This window comes from Apaloderma vittatum, unplaced genomic scaffold, assembly GCF_000703405.1.
Source record: "Apaloderma vittatum isolate BGI_N311 unplaced genomic scaffold, ASM70340v1 scaffold2572, whole genome shotgun sequence".
In the NCBI taxonomy this organism is placed as follows: Eukaryota; Metazoa; Chordata; class Aves; order Trogoniformes; family Trogonidae; genus Apaloderma; species Apaloderma vittatum.
Window position 1 is genome coordinate 24474 of NW_009703956.1, and position 19291 is coordinate 43764.

Sequence of the window (19291 nt, forward strand, 5' to 3'; positions counted from 1 at the left end):
CAGGGTTTAGAGCTATTTTTTTCAACTTTGAAGCCCAGAAGTAGGAGGGGTTGGGTTTTTTCCCTTGTTTTCTTATCATTTTGTTGCAACTGCAGCAGTGAAAAAAAAAATATTGTGCTTTAGATATAGCCCGCAAAACCATTTCTGTAGTGTGCACTGATGACTGCAAGTCCTTGGAATAATTCTCTGCTCATGAATCAAGTTTCAAAAACAGACTATGTGTGCTGCTAGTCACCCACAGTTGTAAAGTAAAACTTGATAGCTTAAATCACTGCATCTTACGAACTCATTAAATTTTGGTAACTTGATTGGTTGTGAACATCCATACACATCCTATGTCTCATTTTCAAATATATCCTGCAGACAATTTTCGACAGTGGTTAGGCACTTGGGGAGGCAAGTGGAAACCAAATGTGATCTCCAGATGCACGTATGCAGATTGAAAGCGTAATTAAAATTGAGCATAGGCACATGCAAAAAAAAATCTACCGTCTATATCTTAAAATGTCTGTAGCTGTCCCCGTTTGGACACAGCCTCCTAGTCTAAATGAAAACATTAGTCCCATCTAGCTGGACAAATACATGGTGATTGTGTCAGGGTAGAGTAAAGGCAGAATGCAGGATCAACCACAAACCAGTAGCATTTTTCAGTGTGAGGCTGCTTTAATGCTGTACTCATACTAAACGCATTACAGTTGCAGCCACTGAGTACAGACAAGTGTAGAGAAGCCTGGCTAGCAACAGAGAACTGAGCTAAAATTCATTTCAGATATGGTCGTACTTCTGTGATTTGGCAAAGGAAAAAAGCTAGTAAAGGGGTTGGAGCATATGTCACACAAGGAACGGCTGAGGGATCTGGGGCTGTTTATCCTGGAGAAGAGGAGACTGAAGGGAGACCTTATCGCTCTCTACAACTACCTGACAAGAGGCTGTAGAGAGGTGAGGGTTGGTCTATTCTCCCTAGTGGCGAGCGGTAGAACGAGGGGAAATGGCCTGAAGTTGCGCCATTGGAGGTTCAGGTTGGATATTGGGAAGAATTTCTTTGCTGAAACGGTAGTCAGGCACTGGAACAGCCTGCCCAGGGCTGTGGTTGAGTTGCCATCCCTGGAGGCGTTTAAGAGACAGGCAGGTGTTGCGCTGAGGGACATGGTTTAGCGGTGTTGACAGGACTAGGACAAAGGTTGGGTCTTGAAATTCTCTTCCAACTGAAACTGTTCTATGATTCTAAGTTTCTATGATTCTAAATTAATGTACCTTATCCTGAGCTCTTCATCCACATAAGCAGTCTGCATTATGTAAACAGTGGTACTGAATTATCTGTTAGCAAAGTAAGTTATTTCCCTCTTCACTGCTTTAGTATTGCCAAACAGGCCCACAACTATTGTGCCTGTGTTTACATCGGTGAGATTCCTCTACCCAAAGAGAGCCTGCCCACCTACAGTGTGCTGACCAGCTGCCTTTGTCCTGCATCTCCATCTTCTGTAATACTTTATGCATTAGTCTACCTCAAGGAAATCAGAAGGATCTCAAGGAAATCAGAAGTATAAAGAAATTTTTTTATTCTCCAGAGTTGGAACCTGACTTTGACACAAGGAACAAACTCATGAGTAGATTCATTGGAATCAGTCTGCTTGTAAAGTAACATATTGCTTAACAAGAGGAAGAGTTTCTTCCCCTCCTTTACCTAATATACTGAAAATATGTCCCAACTGTTGTACACATGACTACTTCTTACTGTTTTTTTCTCATCTTAAAGAGACAATGCAGAGACAATATGATTTGTTTAAGTCATCTATCTTTTTCAAAGTGTATGTGCATACTGCTAGTTTGATATAGTAAGGAAGTAAATGAAAGATACATGATCACGGTTGGGAGAGCATTTTACGATGTCAGAAAAAAGGTGGCAAACCGAGGGAAAAAATGGCAAAACTTACAAAATATAACTGATTTAATTTTAAACGTATTGATTAAAAAAATCTCCCCATTCAAAATTATTTTGCAGCGAATTGTAGTAAAGACAAAAATCAATGCAGACAGGAAATTGTAAAATTCTGACCCACTGACCTTTGAAGAAAATGGGAATTAAACTCTACAACACTAAAGAAATAAAGGAAAGGGGGAAAAATGTCCAAAATATATATTCCTGGACTTCCTATCTGAAATCCTGAGGATGCATTCCAGCACAGAGAAACTCATAATTCCTAAAGCACTCTTTATCTCTGTATCATTCTTCCTAAAAGCAAAGGAAAAACTCCAGGGTTTCACACACTACTCCATCACATGCCTCACTCCTGCCCTGCAGAACACACTGTAAAACACTGTACAGAAAAAGAAAGCCAGAGTGGATGGACTTCAGTCTTCACATGCTTCATTCCTCTCCTGTGTAACAGGCTCCTAGAGCATTTTACAGGAAGAGACAGCCAGAATGGCAGACACAGACAGAGCAACTGCAGAAGACAATTAAGGAAGAATAATGGAATTGAGTGGTAGATGAACGTTATTAAACTTTTTTTAATCTTATAAAAAAAATCCTATTCGTTCTGAATGAGGTCAAATACAGTTTGGGATGGAATACATATGACTGGTTCTCCTTTGTTTTCTGAGTGCAATAATTGTTAAAAGAACAGAAATATTTTTTCATAAAATGATTATGAGTTTTAAGAGGTGACATTTGAAAGAAGGATATAAATTATAGAGCAAACATCTAAACGTTTTCATAATGTTGAAATGGTTATTGTAAAAAATGTATTTGATATAATAGGAAGCATATGTTTCATTAGGCTGAATCCACAGAAAATGTTCTCTGCAGAACAACTGCATAATCATTCACATTGAATATATGCTATTCACCTCACAAAACATGTGCACTGTAGTCTTTTTCACAGAACAAACACTCTGCTGTTTTAAGAGAAAGGAACTTGGAGTCAGAAGTTCCTTAAAAGTTTTCGACTAAGGGGAATCTGCTGTCTATAATTTGCGGATGCTTACACAAAATGTGGTGAAATAAAACTGTATGCCAATATAGGTTTCAAGGTATATATTGTGCATGCTCGAAGTTCACCTAAGCCACTGAATTTCTCGCCATTATTCACAATCCAGAAGTGCCCAAAGGCCTCAGCTGAAAGCCTCTCCATTAAATTAATTGGACTTTGTGTAAGCATTGGCTCAAGTCAAGTAATATAAGCTTGAACTCACAGCGTAATAAACCTAGGAGGAGTTTTTTTCAACAGCTCTTAGACCAATCTATCCTATTAGTTGGGATGATTTAGAGTCAAACGTAGCTTGCCCCAACCATATAATGCTCTCATTGACGTCACTGTATCAAGATAACAGGGCTTGACCTTTAAAGATAATTTAATGAGTACAACGATGAAAGAGATTTTAATGAGTTCATGGTATATACTCTCCAAGTTACAAACAAAGCATTTTAATAGCTTTTTGAAAAATGCTGTCTTAGAAAATCATCATCCACAGACAGAGAAGTACACTGAAGCCATCATGGCTTACTGTGCTTTATTAGCATCTAGATCGAATGTGCACCAAAAATCTCAGACAAAACATATTAATCTTTATTTTTAAAATAACGCATCTTGCAAACAAGAACACTAATATAGGAAATGTATTTTTCCCTTGTATAAGGGAAAATGAAGCATCTAATAAGCCCAGTCTAACAAAATCAGAAAACCTACCCAATTAGATACCCAGGTTAACTGTACGAATGATCAGTGCTAGTACAGGGTGGATGTAATTGTCACAATCAATAAACCGACACCAGGGAAAGACGGTGCGGTGTCTTTCAAGTTTTAGAGAACGAAGATAATTCACCACAGAGATGAAAAATCTGTCAGCTGGCTAAGGCTATTCAGTTTGGAAGACTGAAGTTTCAGCAGAGGTGCCGATGCTCAGAAAATCATTCAGGTCAAAATCCTTGAGAAATGAGGCCTTCTTTAACAATTAGTACAGGATCATTTAGCGTCTCCAGCTGAGGTGTCAGAAACATACCACAAGCATATATTATTATGCAAACAGTTAATAACATGGCTATTGGCAAGGATGGCAAGAGAAAACACTCAAAGATACAAAGGCAAAAGGTTGAGGGATAAGAGATGAAAGACTCAAGTTCTGAGGTTCCAAGAAAATAAATATATACTGGAGCTACTTAAGTAAGTATGTCCTTTTCTTTTTATCTCTTCTCCCACTTTCTCTGAACGGTCTAGTCAAATCCCAGCTCAAGCCCACATTCATCTTCTCTTTCCCCACTGGCCAGAGAAATTTTCTTATCCTAATCACCAAGATTCCTTTCTTCCTCCTTGATACTCTAATTATCCCTCCAAGAGCTGAGTTCAGAATGCATACAGTGTTCTATTCAGACATCCTTCCCACTTTTGTGATTCTCACTGGGACACAAAAGTCTTGTATTTTACTGTGCTACAACCTTACTGAACATCAGAGAAAGAACTAACAAGACACCTTGTGTGTCCACTGGCATGGAGCAAGGATACAAAATACTTACGAATGTTTGAGGCCATGCCCCATATCTTTTGACAATATGAGAAGTGTTCTGCAAATACTTCCCTACAACTATTTTGCTTTCTTCCCATCTGAATAAATAAAATTGTACTATTTTTCTTGCATTTACATCATTCAGCAATGTGCATAAAATATTAGTCCTTACATAGACAGTAATTTAACTAAATTTTTGTCCCTCTGCCACTTAATAATGCACATATATCTGAGGAGGAAGCAAAAAAATAAAGTGTTTCCCACTGAATGACTTTGAACAGAATTTACTCTTTAAGACGGATTTCACAAGATGGGTCCTCTAAAGTTGTCCTAAATTTTCAAAGCTCTGGTTATTGCTTTATGAGTAAGAACTTCAGAATGTAGCTGTCATTAGAGGTCCACCTTTATTAGACATAACTGTTCAATAAAGCCAAGTAATTACTTTTGCAGCTGTTGTGTAAATTAAATAATAGCTGATTTATCAGCTCATAGTAAACAAAAAATTATTCTTCCACCTGGACAGTAAACTTCAAAACATGCTTCTCATTATCATTACAACTAATCTAGGTCAGGTCAGTGAAATAAGAACAATTAAAAACACGAGCAGTAACAGAAGATTCTCTGTTAATAGCTTTGTGTAATGAGACAGGCACACCTTCTTGTTGCTTCAAAAGATTGACACTTCCAACAGTGGCAGCAATTAAGTGAAAAACAGAGGACTTACGAAGACCTTAAGAACATAGACCTAGCGGTGTCTTCAAAAGATGTACGCTCACCCTGAAGACCTCGCCAGCAGGTATGAATCTATGAGGAGAGGCTATAATTTAAGACTTGGGCTTGCGTATTTCTGAGCAGTTTGAACTGCATTAGCGTGCAGAGGATAGAAGGGATTCTGCATACAAACTGGAAGTACTCAGAACTTCCAAGGACTGGACAGGAAACCTCTGACCTAGTCTTTTTTCAAGAAGCAGAATAGCTTTTCCCAAGTCAGAAACAGTATAGACAGTTGGCCAGGATATTTTAGGGCCTGAATGAGAAGCTCTGTAACTGCATCTCCTATCTCAGCATTTCGGTGGCTTCTAGAAGAATATACTGATTGCTCAAGAAGCTTCTTGAAATCCCTGTAGCTGACATTCAAACGCACAAGCAAGACTGCCATTCCGTCACTTACACGTTACCTTGAAGGACTGTCACTGAGCAGTCTGCCACAGGGAGCATTACCAAAGGTGTCTGGAATCGAACATGAGCTGCCCAAGCAGCTGTTACGATCACAAATGAGAGCCAAGCTATAATTTCAGTCCTCTGAAAGTCAGTGCAGACACAACTTGGAACGGACATTTTCCAAGGGGGTGAACAGGCCCTGCTGTAAGTAAAAACAGAGCAACCCTTCAAGTACAGAAATAAAATGTGATAGGCATGCACAATTTGGTATTACTCTAGCATTACTCTGACCTACCATTTTACTACTCAATATTTTATTGCAAGCCACCTCTGAGCCAAACCGAAAACCACACTGATTATTTTACATTAGAGAGTCTGCTTCATTAAAAAGCAGTAATGTTGGTAATCTGTCATTTTGTTAGGAATATTTTTGTACTGAAAATGAACAGTCCTACAGTGGGAAACAGTTTGTGGGTAGGAGTTAGGTGAGGGTGCTAAGTGCTACTGAAATACAATCAAGAGTTGAGTAAAACTGCCACATCACATACTGTAACTAGGTCATCCTTTGTATTTGGGATATGATCCACCCCACAGCCAGACAACAGAAACATTTTTTTCCCATGAGTAATTGTCTGCTGAGAAAATAAGGAGAGAAGATGAACTGATACTCAGAATTAAAAACAATTAAGACTAGGAGGAAGCAAGATACGTGGGACATATGTGTTGAGTTTCTAGAAGATAGAAGGCAGAATTTCCAGGCTAAAAGGTACCATGCTGAGATAAGTTCTCAATCAGCCGAGATCCAGGTCAAGAGCTGCTTCAAGACGTGGCTGTAGGCTGCAAAATCACAAAGGCTTGCAAGGGATTGAGCAAATTCATTGGAGAACCATCTAATAAAGGCTTTTAAACATAAAGATGATCCTCTGGCTCAGAAAGTTCCTGAATATAAAATAATTTTGGCAGTTGATTATTCTGGGAATGTATCACTGTGCTTGTTCTGTTCTTCAGTATCTACCAGAAATCTTTTAGTTGTTGCTGTTTTCTTTTTTTTCAACAGTGAGTAAAAAACAGAGGTGAAAATTCTGAAATAAGAAGTTAATTGGGAGACTAAGGAGATGAAAAGCACAGGACAGCTATTTAAGGGCTGGGTTCATCATTTTAAGTTAACGAAGGTGGTGTGCAGGCCTGGGAAGAGATGCTACCTGCCTGACCCCCTTCTAGCACAATGGTTTAGAAATTAAGTCAATAGACTTGGACCTCTCTATATAAAGAGGTTAAGAGCAAGAAATTTAGTCCTATGGACGACAGGAGCAGATAAAGCCTACTGGGCTTTACTGACCTGATCTGAGGCCACCATGCCAGCACACAGATAAAGAGTTTGCTTTTCTTCTTTTTTTTTTTTTTTAGCCTGATATTTGGAATTAAAAGAATATAGGGACAGCCTTGATTTATGTCAGTCCTCTGAAGGTTTCCTCAGTGCTCAAAACCATGAGCAAAAACCATGAAATAGCCATGAAATTATAATAAAAATTACAGGGAGTGTGATGTCATGTCTCAGTTAAATAGTACAAGTTTGTGTCCTGTTTTTATATGTTACATAAATTGGTTGGGAAACATGTTTCCAGAACATAACAAACTGAAACAATAGTTTGGGTTTGAACTGAGCATTTGGCATGGCAAAAATTATACTAATTTTTTTTTGCTATGAGGTTTGCTCTGATGTAGGGTTTTTTTACTAGAAAGTAACTTACACAAATTTACTTTGTATTATATCATCCTTTATATCATGTCCCTCGCCAAAGATAGTGACTGATCCAGATAATGCTAAACCAGATCTTTCCTCAATTTAAATACTACTTCAGATCTGGAGTTACTGTTTTCAGGCAACCTGCCCACTCTCATATCCCCCTATTGATTCTTCTGAGAGGTCTAAGAAAACACCAGGCAACAACATTTAAAACAGCTTGTGGTGTGTTATTACTTTTTCTTCTTTGGAAAATTTGCAGGAGGAAATTTTTTATTATTGTCCTCATATTTTCAGAAGTACATCCTGTAGTCAGTTCTTTACACATCGGGAATAATGCTTTCTCCTGTCACAACGTAAAAGTGCGGCTCTTTTGAAGGATCCTGAGCAAGCTTCCATCCTGTGTCTCTACCTTATTCAAGGCATACCACTTTGTATTTTTATTTAGTTCCCTGGAAAACTAACATCTGGCAATTAAACCTAATTCAGACTTGAATCTAATTAAAGGGTTTACTCAAATCAAACTGTTTGCATAAATAACTAAAAAAAATGTGCTAGTTACAAGCAAAAAATGAGCAATAAACTATTGTTGCCATGCAATGATAAGCATGACACCACATGTTCTCTTACCATTATCTAAGATGACCACTGGCAATTTTTAGAGTTTGGCAGCACCAAGTCCTTAAATTTCGCTATCGTGGTGGGAAATTTTAGCATGCTTTCAATCCTCTTCTTGAATATGGCAAATAATATACTGTGCTAACAATTGCATTCTTTCAGAGTACTAATCAAAAGACTTGAAAGAGCAATGAATTTTAAGAATAACACTGCAGCCTTCTTTTGTGGAATTGTAACTTTTATGAAAGAGTTGTGCTCAGCATCTCACCTACATTATGTTAGGGGCACTTCATTTAGTTTTGCATGATGATAAAGTTAAGCCATAAAACGTATTCCTTCACAGACAGGTTTTTATCTCTCATGAACATGAAAAAACCTGGGTTTATTTATGTCAGTTGCTAACTGAAAAAAAAAAAAAATCAGTTAATCACTAACACTTTGGAAGGCTTCCCTTAAAATTGCACAGATGTTCTTTTCTGACTAAACAGAGAGGGCTCTTGAAAGGATGCAGTTTGCTTCTGTACTTATATTTCAAAATTCCTCATTTTGTAATCAGCAAAGGCTGCAAGGTTAGAAAGGTAACGAGAAATTTGACTCCATGTGAGACAGATCTAGTTCATGACAACATTTCCAAGAGCAGAACTATCTTGCTGCCTCTGATAAATGAAAGGTAACCCCCTCCCCTAAACCAGAAGAGGACACTAAAAGGAGGCAAATGTTGATTTACTGCAGAGGAAATGTCTGTGAAAACACAACTTTCTCTTCTTCTTTTCTTTAGTAGTTAAACCTTTCTTTTTGATTTCTCTAATCTAGCTTCTAATACAGTAGATGGAAAATATTTCACATTCTTTAAGTCATAAACCACTAGTTCAGGTGGATTTGATTACGAGCTGCAGGAGGTGGCACATTTCCAACATGCTACCAAGTGAACTTACATGCTTGTTATTCATGAACTCTTCATCTTGTGGAATCTTATCATTTGATGTATGGGCTGTTTGGGTTTATAGCTTTTAGACTTATGTTCAGGCTTATTTAGGTTTTACCTTTTGTACTTGGGCCACTATTTTTAAATTGAAGCTCTGAGAAGGATTTGGGTAGCATACCTGCACTCTAACGAAGTTGGGGGAAGGTTCCTGACAGGGCACACACTTTTCACTTGCAGCTTGGAAATGCTATACTCTTGTCCAGCAAACATCACCGGGAGCAGGCAATGAAAAACCAGACGCAATGTGAAGACTTCCCAGTAAAGCCACAGCTGTGGAACAAAGCAAACCCTGAAGAGAAAACCCCACCACTGATACCAAGCAGTTTAAAAAATGTTACCCTGAATCCTGCAGTTCCTTGCTAAAACCTGTTCTTAAAAAGCCTCACAAACTGAATGTCAGACCCATAGATACACCAAATAATTAGTGATGGGATAAACTTTAAAAGAATCACTATAGAATTTAGATCAGTCTAACCCTGGAAAGTCTGTGGGCCTACAGTTATATGGAGTAGATTTCACTGAACTCATTGCATCTTCTCAGATTTACTCCATCTGAGGTCTAGCCCTTTTGTTTATTCGGACATCTTTATGTTTTCCATGTCCCTTGTATCTCTCTTTCCTTTTTCATGCCAAACCAGAATGGTCTCTGCTCTCCTGGTCCTGTCATTCCAGTCCTGTGACTCCCAGCTTGTTCAGAGGGAAATCATTTCAGATTTCATCCAACAAGCATAATTCTTTTTCCCATCAGCCCAAAAACTAAGGTAAAACGTGAATTTGCTGTTTACCACACACGCACACAAAACACATTCAACAGAGAAAATTAACTTCTTAGTACTGATAATAACTTTTTTGTTGTTATGAGCATATTGATGTCAGAATGCTTCAATCCCTGGCTTAAACTAAAGAGACAGCAGTGAATGTGCGTATGTGATAGGATGTGGGAATCCAGTTATTTCTGCTGCAAAACTGGAATAAAGCGTTTTATCATAGTCTGAAATAGCAGCTCCAGCTGATAGGCAAAGAGCAAAACAGTAACTCATGACAGAATACTTTCTCAGCGGGAGGGCATAGTTACACATGGCACATGCCCTGTCCAAGCCAGATAGTGGGTAAATTCTGTTACCTGCAGAGCTGAAGTGTTCAGAAAACACTTGTACGCAATGTACACCGTTCTCACAGCCAAAGTCCCGGTGTGTTGTACTGCTAGAGAGGACACTGGATGCCCTGCTCGCAGCTGACTCAGCAAGCTGAGAGTGAATTCCATGTTGAAGTGACTATGGTGCTCCCTGTTTGAGTTGGCAGGGAGCAAGACCTGCTTGCAGTTGAGCCTGCCTCCACTTTTGTGATATTTTTGCATGAATTCCACTTTGTGTTTCTTTTCTAAACTGTAGAATGAAGACTCAGCATAAGCTTGTCTCCTCTAGCATTGTTTATTCTGGGCAAAATAGGATTATGTTCCCATACTGTATGTATAGATTGAGGCTTAAGAATTATTTCTCTCATAGAACTGCTACGACCCACTTTTAAATTGAGTCCTTAGGCACAAGGATAAACATATAGTGCACGCTGATATACTGTCATTCACAGTGACATTTAAATTTGATGCTGTTGGGGCCAGTTAGCTCAGTTGGTTAGAGCGTGGTGCTGATAACACCAAGGTCACAGTTCAATCCCTGTTCGATCCCCGTTTGATCCCCGTTTGGTCCCCTTGTGTTGCCTGATCTAGTTGAGAGGCGTCCCTGCCCATGAAGGGAGGTTGGATTAAATGATCTCTAAGGTCCCTTCCAGCCTAGGCCATTCTATGATTCTGTGATAATACACTGAATATCTAGAATGCTCTTGATACTGCTCAAAGCGCAAATGCCTGCTGCTGTGATTTGACATGTATACGGACCGGTGAAGCCTCAATTCTACTAAAATGAAGTAGTCTCACCACTGATCTCAGTGGAAACAGATTTTCATGCATAATAATGGCAGCTCTTATTATCCTAACTTAGACACTTTATTTGCTGTAGAAAATTAAACCATTCAGTTAAAATGCAGCTGAACAGTTATTGCTACACTGCAAATGAAACTAAGACCTCGCTCTGTAAAAAACTGTGGTTTTCAACCCTGAAGCCAACATTGACATTAGAGATTCTTATTCCATTATAGTGGCTTGGCTGCTCACCATCTGCTACAGAATTATGGTTAAGTACTCAAGAGCTCCTACACTCCAGGGAAGCAAACACTTCCAATGAAGACATTTTTATCCCATTACTCTTCTTTCAAATATGACTTGAACATTTTATGCAGACAATACAATGACCTTTGGGGCATAGAGGCCAGCATAAATGCTGCACTACAAGCCCAGTTTGTAGTTGATTTGATTGGAAGAATGATAAAATTGTATTGTTTTACATGAATTATGGCAAGGAGTTACTCGGTGGTGGAATCTACAGACTAGACAACTTGTACTGGGGCTTGTCACAGAGCCAGCAAAAGCATTATCATCTATTCAACCAGACTTCATTTCCAACATTATTTTTAGGATCATTTTTTCCCTGCACTAATTAACTGCATTCACATTTATACCACTATAAAATATTGCTTAATTTATACTGCTTAATTTTCTTCTTCTCTAAGCCTTGCAAACAAGAAGAAATTAGTAAATGCACAAAGAAGCTTTCATACTTTTTCCTGATATTTTGACTATTAATTTCTTTCAAGTTGTATGCAGTGCAGTACTTTCGTCATTAGTTGTTTGTACTACGATGTAAGGTCACGTTACATTAAGATCACTAGTCACTAGCCAAAGACAGGCCGCATCCTTAGAAGTTCACTAGCATATGATAGGACGGAAAAGAGGCTTCCTGTAAAATGAATAAAATCAAAATTTTCATAGGAAATCAGGGAGCCTGGTGCACACACATACCTTTAAGAACTAAAACTTGAATTAGTAAGCCCAACTTCCACAGTGCACATGAGAAGATAAATTTAGAAATGTGACTCTTGTACCAGCTGACCCAAGAGCCATCCGACTAGTCTCCCAAGATTTAGTCACTGTCTCTAACGTTATCTGTTCATATATAATCGCAAGCTGGCGATTATTCATTTTTATTTCATTGTGTTAGCTGGTTGCTGGCCTTTCTGAAGCAGTACAGGAAGAAAGAAAACAGGACACTGACTTCCTGCCTGGCAGTATGAAGATGGTTGTAAATTTGTGTCTGCACCTTCAGCAATGCAGAAGGTACAGTCTAGGTATAGAGAGAAGGAACAGAACAAATTGGGAAAGGAACAGAAATTTCACAGTAAGTTGAAAAGCTGAGCTAGCTGGGCCCACAGGGAAAAAAAACCAACAAACCAACATTCAAAAGTTGATCAAAAAATACTTGCTTCCTTTTGGTTTTGGAACATGGGAAGAACCTGATCTGCTTTTGGCACATACATAACACAGTGATGTCTCAGTAGTGCAGTTCTAGATTACTCCTCAGATTGGATTTTCAATCTATTTTATAAGACCAGGTACTAAGTCCACACACACACATCATTACAAGGCAGACTAACTCCTTATGCAATGAGTAGATATATTAAGAAAACTTTAGCTAACTGTAGTGTCAGTTAAATGAAGATATTAGAATGTGGCCCAAAGTTATCATTAACTATGCCTAAAAAGGGATTAGGTCAGTTCCTGTATTACTGTACTGTATTACTGTACAGGTTTTTCAGAGACAAGCTCTCTCAGTTCATCCAGAGACATTCAATAAAACACACAAATTAATATCTATGCACAAAACCTGAGAACCAGATAGATGATTCTAAAAGAAAGAAAAAATTTTTTACTACCTTCAAATGGAAAGGGAATAAAAAATTAGTATCAGACAATGTGACAAGTAATATTTAGAACTGAAAGGAAAATTGGTCAACGTATAAATTATTGGATAATCTTTTTTATTCCTGGTTCCTTAGACACCACTTTTGAAATTCTTTTGCATATATTATCTCACTTTCTCAGGAGATGCTACACAAAGTTTCTCTTACAGGATTATTTCAGTTTTGAAGTTTGCCCTGTTCTGGTAAGTCACAGGAGCCCCTGGAAACCTGCCTACCTCCCAGCCCCCAGCTGAAATGATTTCTGTAATTAGACATTTTCCCTATATGGCTGTGTCTTCGGGCTGGCAATACAACAAATGGAAAAGGATTCTTTGTACGTTTCTGTACTACGGGTCCAAACTATTAAGAGCTCTCAGAAGTGAGGATACACAGTGTGGAGGCTCCCCAAGAGGTTGCATGTAGCCCATTTCTAACAGGGTCACTGCTGAGCTGCACCAAAACTAAACTGCTCAGATTGAGCTCCTAGGGTATCTCTGCATTGAGATCTCTCATCTCACAATACCTGCATGATGTCTGGTTTCCATTACCTGACCTATCCCAGCTCCCCATTATATTGAATAATACACCTGACTGCACATATATGACAAATTACTCTATCACACAAATAAAAATGGAAAATAAGTAATTCCCCCAAAATTCTTCTCAGAGGTTGTTGTCCACAGATGCAGGATGTAAAAATTCATACTCGTATCCACAGTCTACAGCAGGGAAAAATTTATGTTAATGAAAGATTAACCTGGTCTTTTCATATTCTTTTTGAGTAATGATAAAAGGAAAAAAAAAAGGGATAGAATATAAACGACATCTCTGACAGTGCTTGGGAGGTATGTAGTTCACTGGATACTTGAGAGATATATATGCTTTCTGTTAACTTTATGATGACAGGCTGTCTGAACATGCCTACAGTAAGAATAATTGTTCTAGTGCTCTTTCAACATAAATGGGGTCAAGGATCTAAACCAGCTGCCCTGTTCTACATCGTACCATTTATCTTCTCACTTCCTCGGAAGATACATAGCTCTGGAAGTGTTTGATGGAAACAAATTAGGTTTTTGTTAACCAATTCAAAGCCTCGGTGCTAAACCTGAATGGTTAATGTCCTATGTGCGTTTTTTGATATTACTATTCCCGCTACGGTTTGAACAGTTTTTGTGTGATCTCATAATTTTTTTGCTAGAGTAAATAGAATTTATTTTTGCTGTTCTTTTCCAGTCTTTCCAATATCTATTTCAAATATGCACAGGTATATGTAAAAAAACCTGTCAAAGGTGGGTCTTACTTGTGATTTTCTCTTCTGGTCAACTCTCAGAATTACTTTTCTGGGCTTCTTTAAAGAGAAAACCTCCTGCAGCTCAGGTGCCCCTAACATGTGTCCTGTGTCTCTCTTCTGGGGCCTACACCAGCACCCTCTGGCCATGGGCCCAGTTGATCCATTTAAGCTCAGGACTGAGTGTTCAGTCCTTGTCAGAGCTATATCCTGTGTGTACCTGTCTCTAGCTCATCTGCATCTGTTTTGTTGCTGTGGACTTTCCTAGTCATCACTGCACCTGACCTCTGGATTGGTTACCAGCTTGACCCTGGACCTGCTGCATCACCACGAACTTTTCTGGCAATCTGGACACCTGGCTGACCCCAGCCCCATCCCCTGGCCTCAGCCAGGGGACGAAGCCCTGGCTGGTGAAGCCCCTACCCTGCCTGCTATATTACCTTGCTTGGATCCTTGTCCTTTAGGCAGCAGCTGTCCCTTGCTGCTCCCTGGGAGCTTAGTCCTCAATCTCTTCTAGCTTCCAGATAGAAAACACAGCTTGAGATGATGGATTTTTTTAAAAAATGCACTTAAGCATAACAATATACTGTGTGTTTTAACTCAGTGCAGAAGTCTTTGCTTTGAGCTCTTTGACGCAGCTGCGTGAGAGTGCTATTATACTCCTAGCTGTCCAAACCTTATTTTTCTTTTAACAGCTTCTCTTTTTTTTTTCCTGGGTAGACTCACTATATGCACCATATTATCCATACAAAAACTTCACTGTTACAGACTCTAACTGACAGTGTTTTTGTGGATTTTCTTCCAGTTGAAAATGTGAAGACCTTAATATCTCAGTTCCTACCTATGACACCTAGACAACTCTCCCTTCTGCCCCTCCACAATGAAGCTGTCACAGATGTTCTCTTAGAAGACAAGAGGCCGCAAAGCTGCATATGAGACTTTTTCAGTTCCAGTTTACTCTGTGCCTGAGTCATTCTAACTTCTTTAGTTCAATGACTGAAGCCAGACCGAAGCCTTAGTACATGCCTGAAGAATGGCTTTAGCTATTGCCTTCAATATGGATAGTTCTTAATGCAGATTTTTTGTGCTTTCCTAAATTAGACTCCTACTGATTAAAATGAATTTTGGAAATGGTGGATGATGTTTTAAAATTGAAGCTGTTTAAGAAGATAATTTAAAGAATAATTGCTGTAATGAAAATTCAGCATGTCTGGAAATGGCCAAAACTATGACAGCTGGCTTCCATGAGTTTAACTTTCTTCTTTTCTGTTAGTAAAAGCCAAGAAATCAGAGATTTTCCAGCTCTACCATATAGTGGTGCATTTTTATATTTGTGGCTAGACTGAGTGATCTACAGCCAGCATCTGAGCCCACAGTCTTCCATTATGGTTTCTCTTGATTACCACTGCATCAGATCTTCTACAAAGTCATCTTCTTTTCAGTCAGTGTTGGATGGCACTTTCTGAAACGCATGTTAACAGCAACAAAGCAAAAAAAAAACTAAGTTGCCATGTCACATGAGGGCATCACACGATGTTACATAAGATGGCTCCCTCGTAGTTATTAGTTTTATGTCAGTTTTGGCATACACTCAAATGAAGTGTGGAAAAGACTAGTTAAGGGCTGAAGAATGTATGCTGTTTGCCTTCATTAATATTCAGCCATAGTTTTTAGCTTCATTATGACACACTCTTGTGAACGGCTGAACAGAGCGAAACCCAGTTGCTGTGTCCACTGTGCCATAAAAACTTGCACGGCTCTTCCTTATTAATAGGCTTGGAAGATCCTTTTGATGACATACAAGCTTTCTGCTCTGAGCCAAGGTGCTTCTAGGAGAGTTGAAAACAAATCTAACTTGTTCATATTGAATAACACACTCACAGTCATTATGAGAATGAATAGGAAATTAATTTCACTGAGTTTGGGGCATATAAGAGCAGTGCCAGTCCAGCAATACGTCAAAACTGGATAAACAGTTTTAGATGAAACAAGATTGTTTAGTGAAAAAATTGCATTTTGTCAGTTTCTTTCAAACAAAATAATTTGATACAAAAAACAACGCTATGACACAGGCCTAACTATCAGTGAATACACTGACCTGAATCATCCCCTGCCTAGAAAACCAAGTACCATAGAATTACAGCCATTTTCTGCAATTCAGAATCTGGTTTTTATTTTTCTCACAAATCAAGCCACTATAATAGCATAAGGGAATGGTGAAATAATGTGTTTCAATTAAAATCTTATACATCCTACTAATTTCTGTGTAGGCACAAAACTACATGCTCATTTTCCACATTCTGGTCAGAGTAAAGGTCACACACAAGTAACTCTAACACCTAGGCCTGAAAACCTGAGGCAAAAGTTGCAACTTATGCTTTTCCAGAATTACTGCTTTTAAATATTTTTGCTTAAAAAGGCTTTATGAAAAAAAAAGAATTATTTTATGAACACTGAAGGATATACTTGAGAGTAATCCAAAACTAATCATAAGAAGCCTCCAGCATAACATCTTTCTAACTTCCCATCTTGTTTCAGTAACAGCTGTCAAGTGCCACGAACAAGCCATGTTTAGTTTTTAGGCTGGCAAAATAGATGTATTACACATATCTAAAATCTGCCAGTCTGGGATATGAGTTGTATAAGACTGAAGAAAAAGCTTTTACCTGAATTAGGATATATGTCAAGGATAGAAATGTGGTGAGCTACTCTGAATCTCCAGAGGCTTTTGCTGCAGAGAAGTCCAGTAGAAATAACTGAACACAATAATTACAATTCTATCATTCACACAATCCATTGTAGCACCAAATGAAAAATCAAACAAAAGTAATATATCATATTATATAAAACAGTGGAGTGTGCATCGAGGGCATAATCCACTCGCTTCCATTAAGGAAGGACTTTTTGTTATCTCTAAGGGGGATAAAATTAAATTATGATGAAAATAATCTTGCTTGGTTTTGTGTTATAGCTTTTCCTCATAAAAGAAAATGTGAGAGAAAATAACATGTTAGAAGAAATTGTTGAGTAGAGGGAGACAATGAAATCAAAAGCAAAACAAGGACAAGTGCTCAAGGAGGAGGACATTAACCAGGTCAAAAGCTGCCATGAGCAGAGCTAAGAAATGAGTTCCCATCACTGGAGGCTTTCAGCAATTGGACGGGGTGATAGATAGTCTCATATGGGCTCCCTTTCATGTAAAAGGTTGCATTAGATGATCTTTCAAGGTCCCTTTCAACCTGGACTGTTTTACGATTCTGTGAACACCTTCACTAGGATTTACCGCCTTTACAATGGTGCAAGCCCCTTAGGGAATTCAGATGCCCAGCTGTGTAAACAGACTCCAAAGAGTCCTCTGTGCCATCAGATTCAACAGGCAGTACCTGGAGTATTTTGGTGGCAATCTGAGGAAGGAATTGAAAACTTAAGAATCAGTAATAGAAGTTTTCTCTTTGTTCCCTCCACTGTCTCCTGAAATTGTGCTGACCAGCACTGAATTTTCTTTTTAGATTGTGGGCAAGCCTGCACAGCTAATGCACACTAGTGGTGGTTTTCACTGCATGTTGCCAGCCATTGGAATCACCTATAAGTAAATGTAAGTAGCAGCAGTAAAATCTTTCTAAGTAAGCTCATATAAAGTTGTAATCTTCATTATTCAACATCTCAATAAAACATATTGGCAACACTGAAATAGCTAGGTTTACAAAACTGAGATTTAAGAGATGAGCCATCTTTATTTGAGTGCAGTAATTGCATGGTATTTTAAAAGAGCATCTTTTTTATTTTACCAAAATGCGTAGGCAACATTTTTCTTACATACTGTTATGGGAAGATGGCACTTAGCTTTTCTAATAGTCAAACATAGCTTTGCACGACATTATTAACTATTGCAAATAATGATCAGAAAAAAATAGGGGGAAGAATTTTGGAATATTTTAAAAAGTGACCTCTCTGTGGTATGTGTTTTCATAGCATGTTTTAAGGTCTCAAGTAATAGAATAATCATACAAAGGTGATACAAGTAATCTGAAATCCATTACATGCAGTTCTATTTTAACTCAGCAATTCACACTAACTTCTTTCACTGCACTAAGAATGAATTCAGGAAAATAAATATCCAAGGAGGAATATGGATTTAATTGTTATTGCTGTTGGATTGCTAAAATAAAACAGCTGTGATCACACACTCAGATAAAGCCATTGTTCAACAAATATTTTTCTTAAACATCTCTGTAGTGAAGATGCGTCCAGCTCCCCAAGAGCAGAGCAGACTGCTTCCTGGACCACCCATTGCTCCCGAGGTAAAACAATCCATCCCGCTGCTGGGGGTGCGGGGCAACTTGACCAGACACACTGGACACTACGGCAGCTATGGAGCAACTCGTGTTTGTTCACTGACACATTAAACTGTAACAACTGTATTTTAGCATTCAGGTAGACGGACTACATTCTTTTTTTTTTCCAAATGATTAATTTTACCACTAGCTAATGACAGCAACAGCGTTTCTTACATGGCACCTTCCCAAAAACAACCATGACCTGCACAGCCCACAGGAGAGAAGTCTCCAAAAACTAGGGTCAGCTGATTACAAGAGGCAACAGGGGAAAAGCAGGCACATAGGAAGGTCAGAGGTACAACAGGAGCAGTCAGGAAAATAAATTGGCAAATAAACTGTGTGTCAGAGCTGTGAATAAAATACAGAAGTCTTGATGCCTTGTCTCTCTTCTCTATTGCCCCAGTCCTAATCAGATCCTCTCTCAAAATGACTTTCTAATATAGACAGTCCAGGAGACTGAAATATTTTTCCTATCTACAAAACAAAGGTTTCTACCTACAAAGCAAAAGGTATATAAAGGTTTCCTTCACACAGTTGCTCCACCATTCATGTCATGGCCAGAGAGACTTGGTTAATAAATATTGTACGTTTCCTCCAGGTTGGCAACCAGAATGTCTGAGTCTGCAAAATTTGTCAAGCATCTATTTAAGAATTGTTGTCAGGGTATTTTCAAGAATTATTCAAACTTAAATCTCAGTCACCTTTTGCAGGGGTGCTTCCTTCAAGTTCTACCATCAATCAGTGTATGTTTGCTAGATATTCAGAGTATTAGAGGAGTTATAAAAGCAGAAGACCTTTTCAAG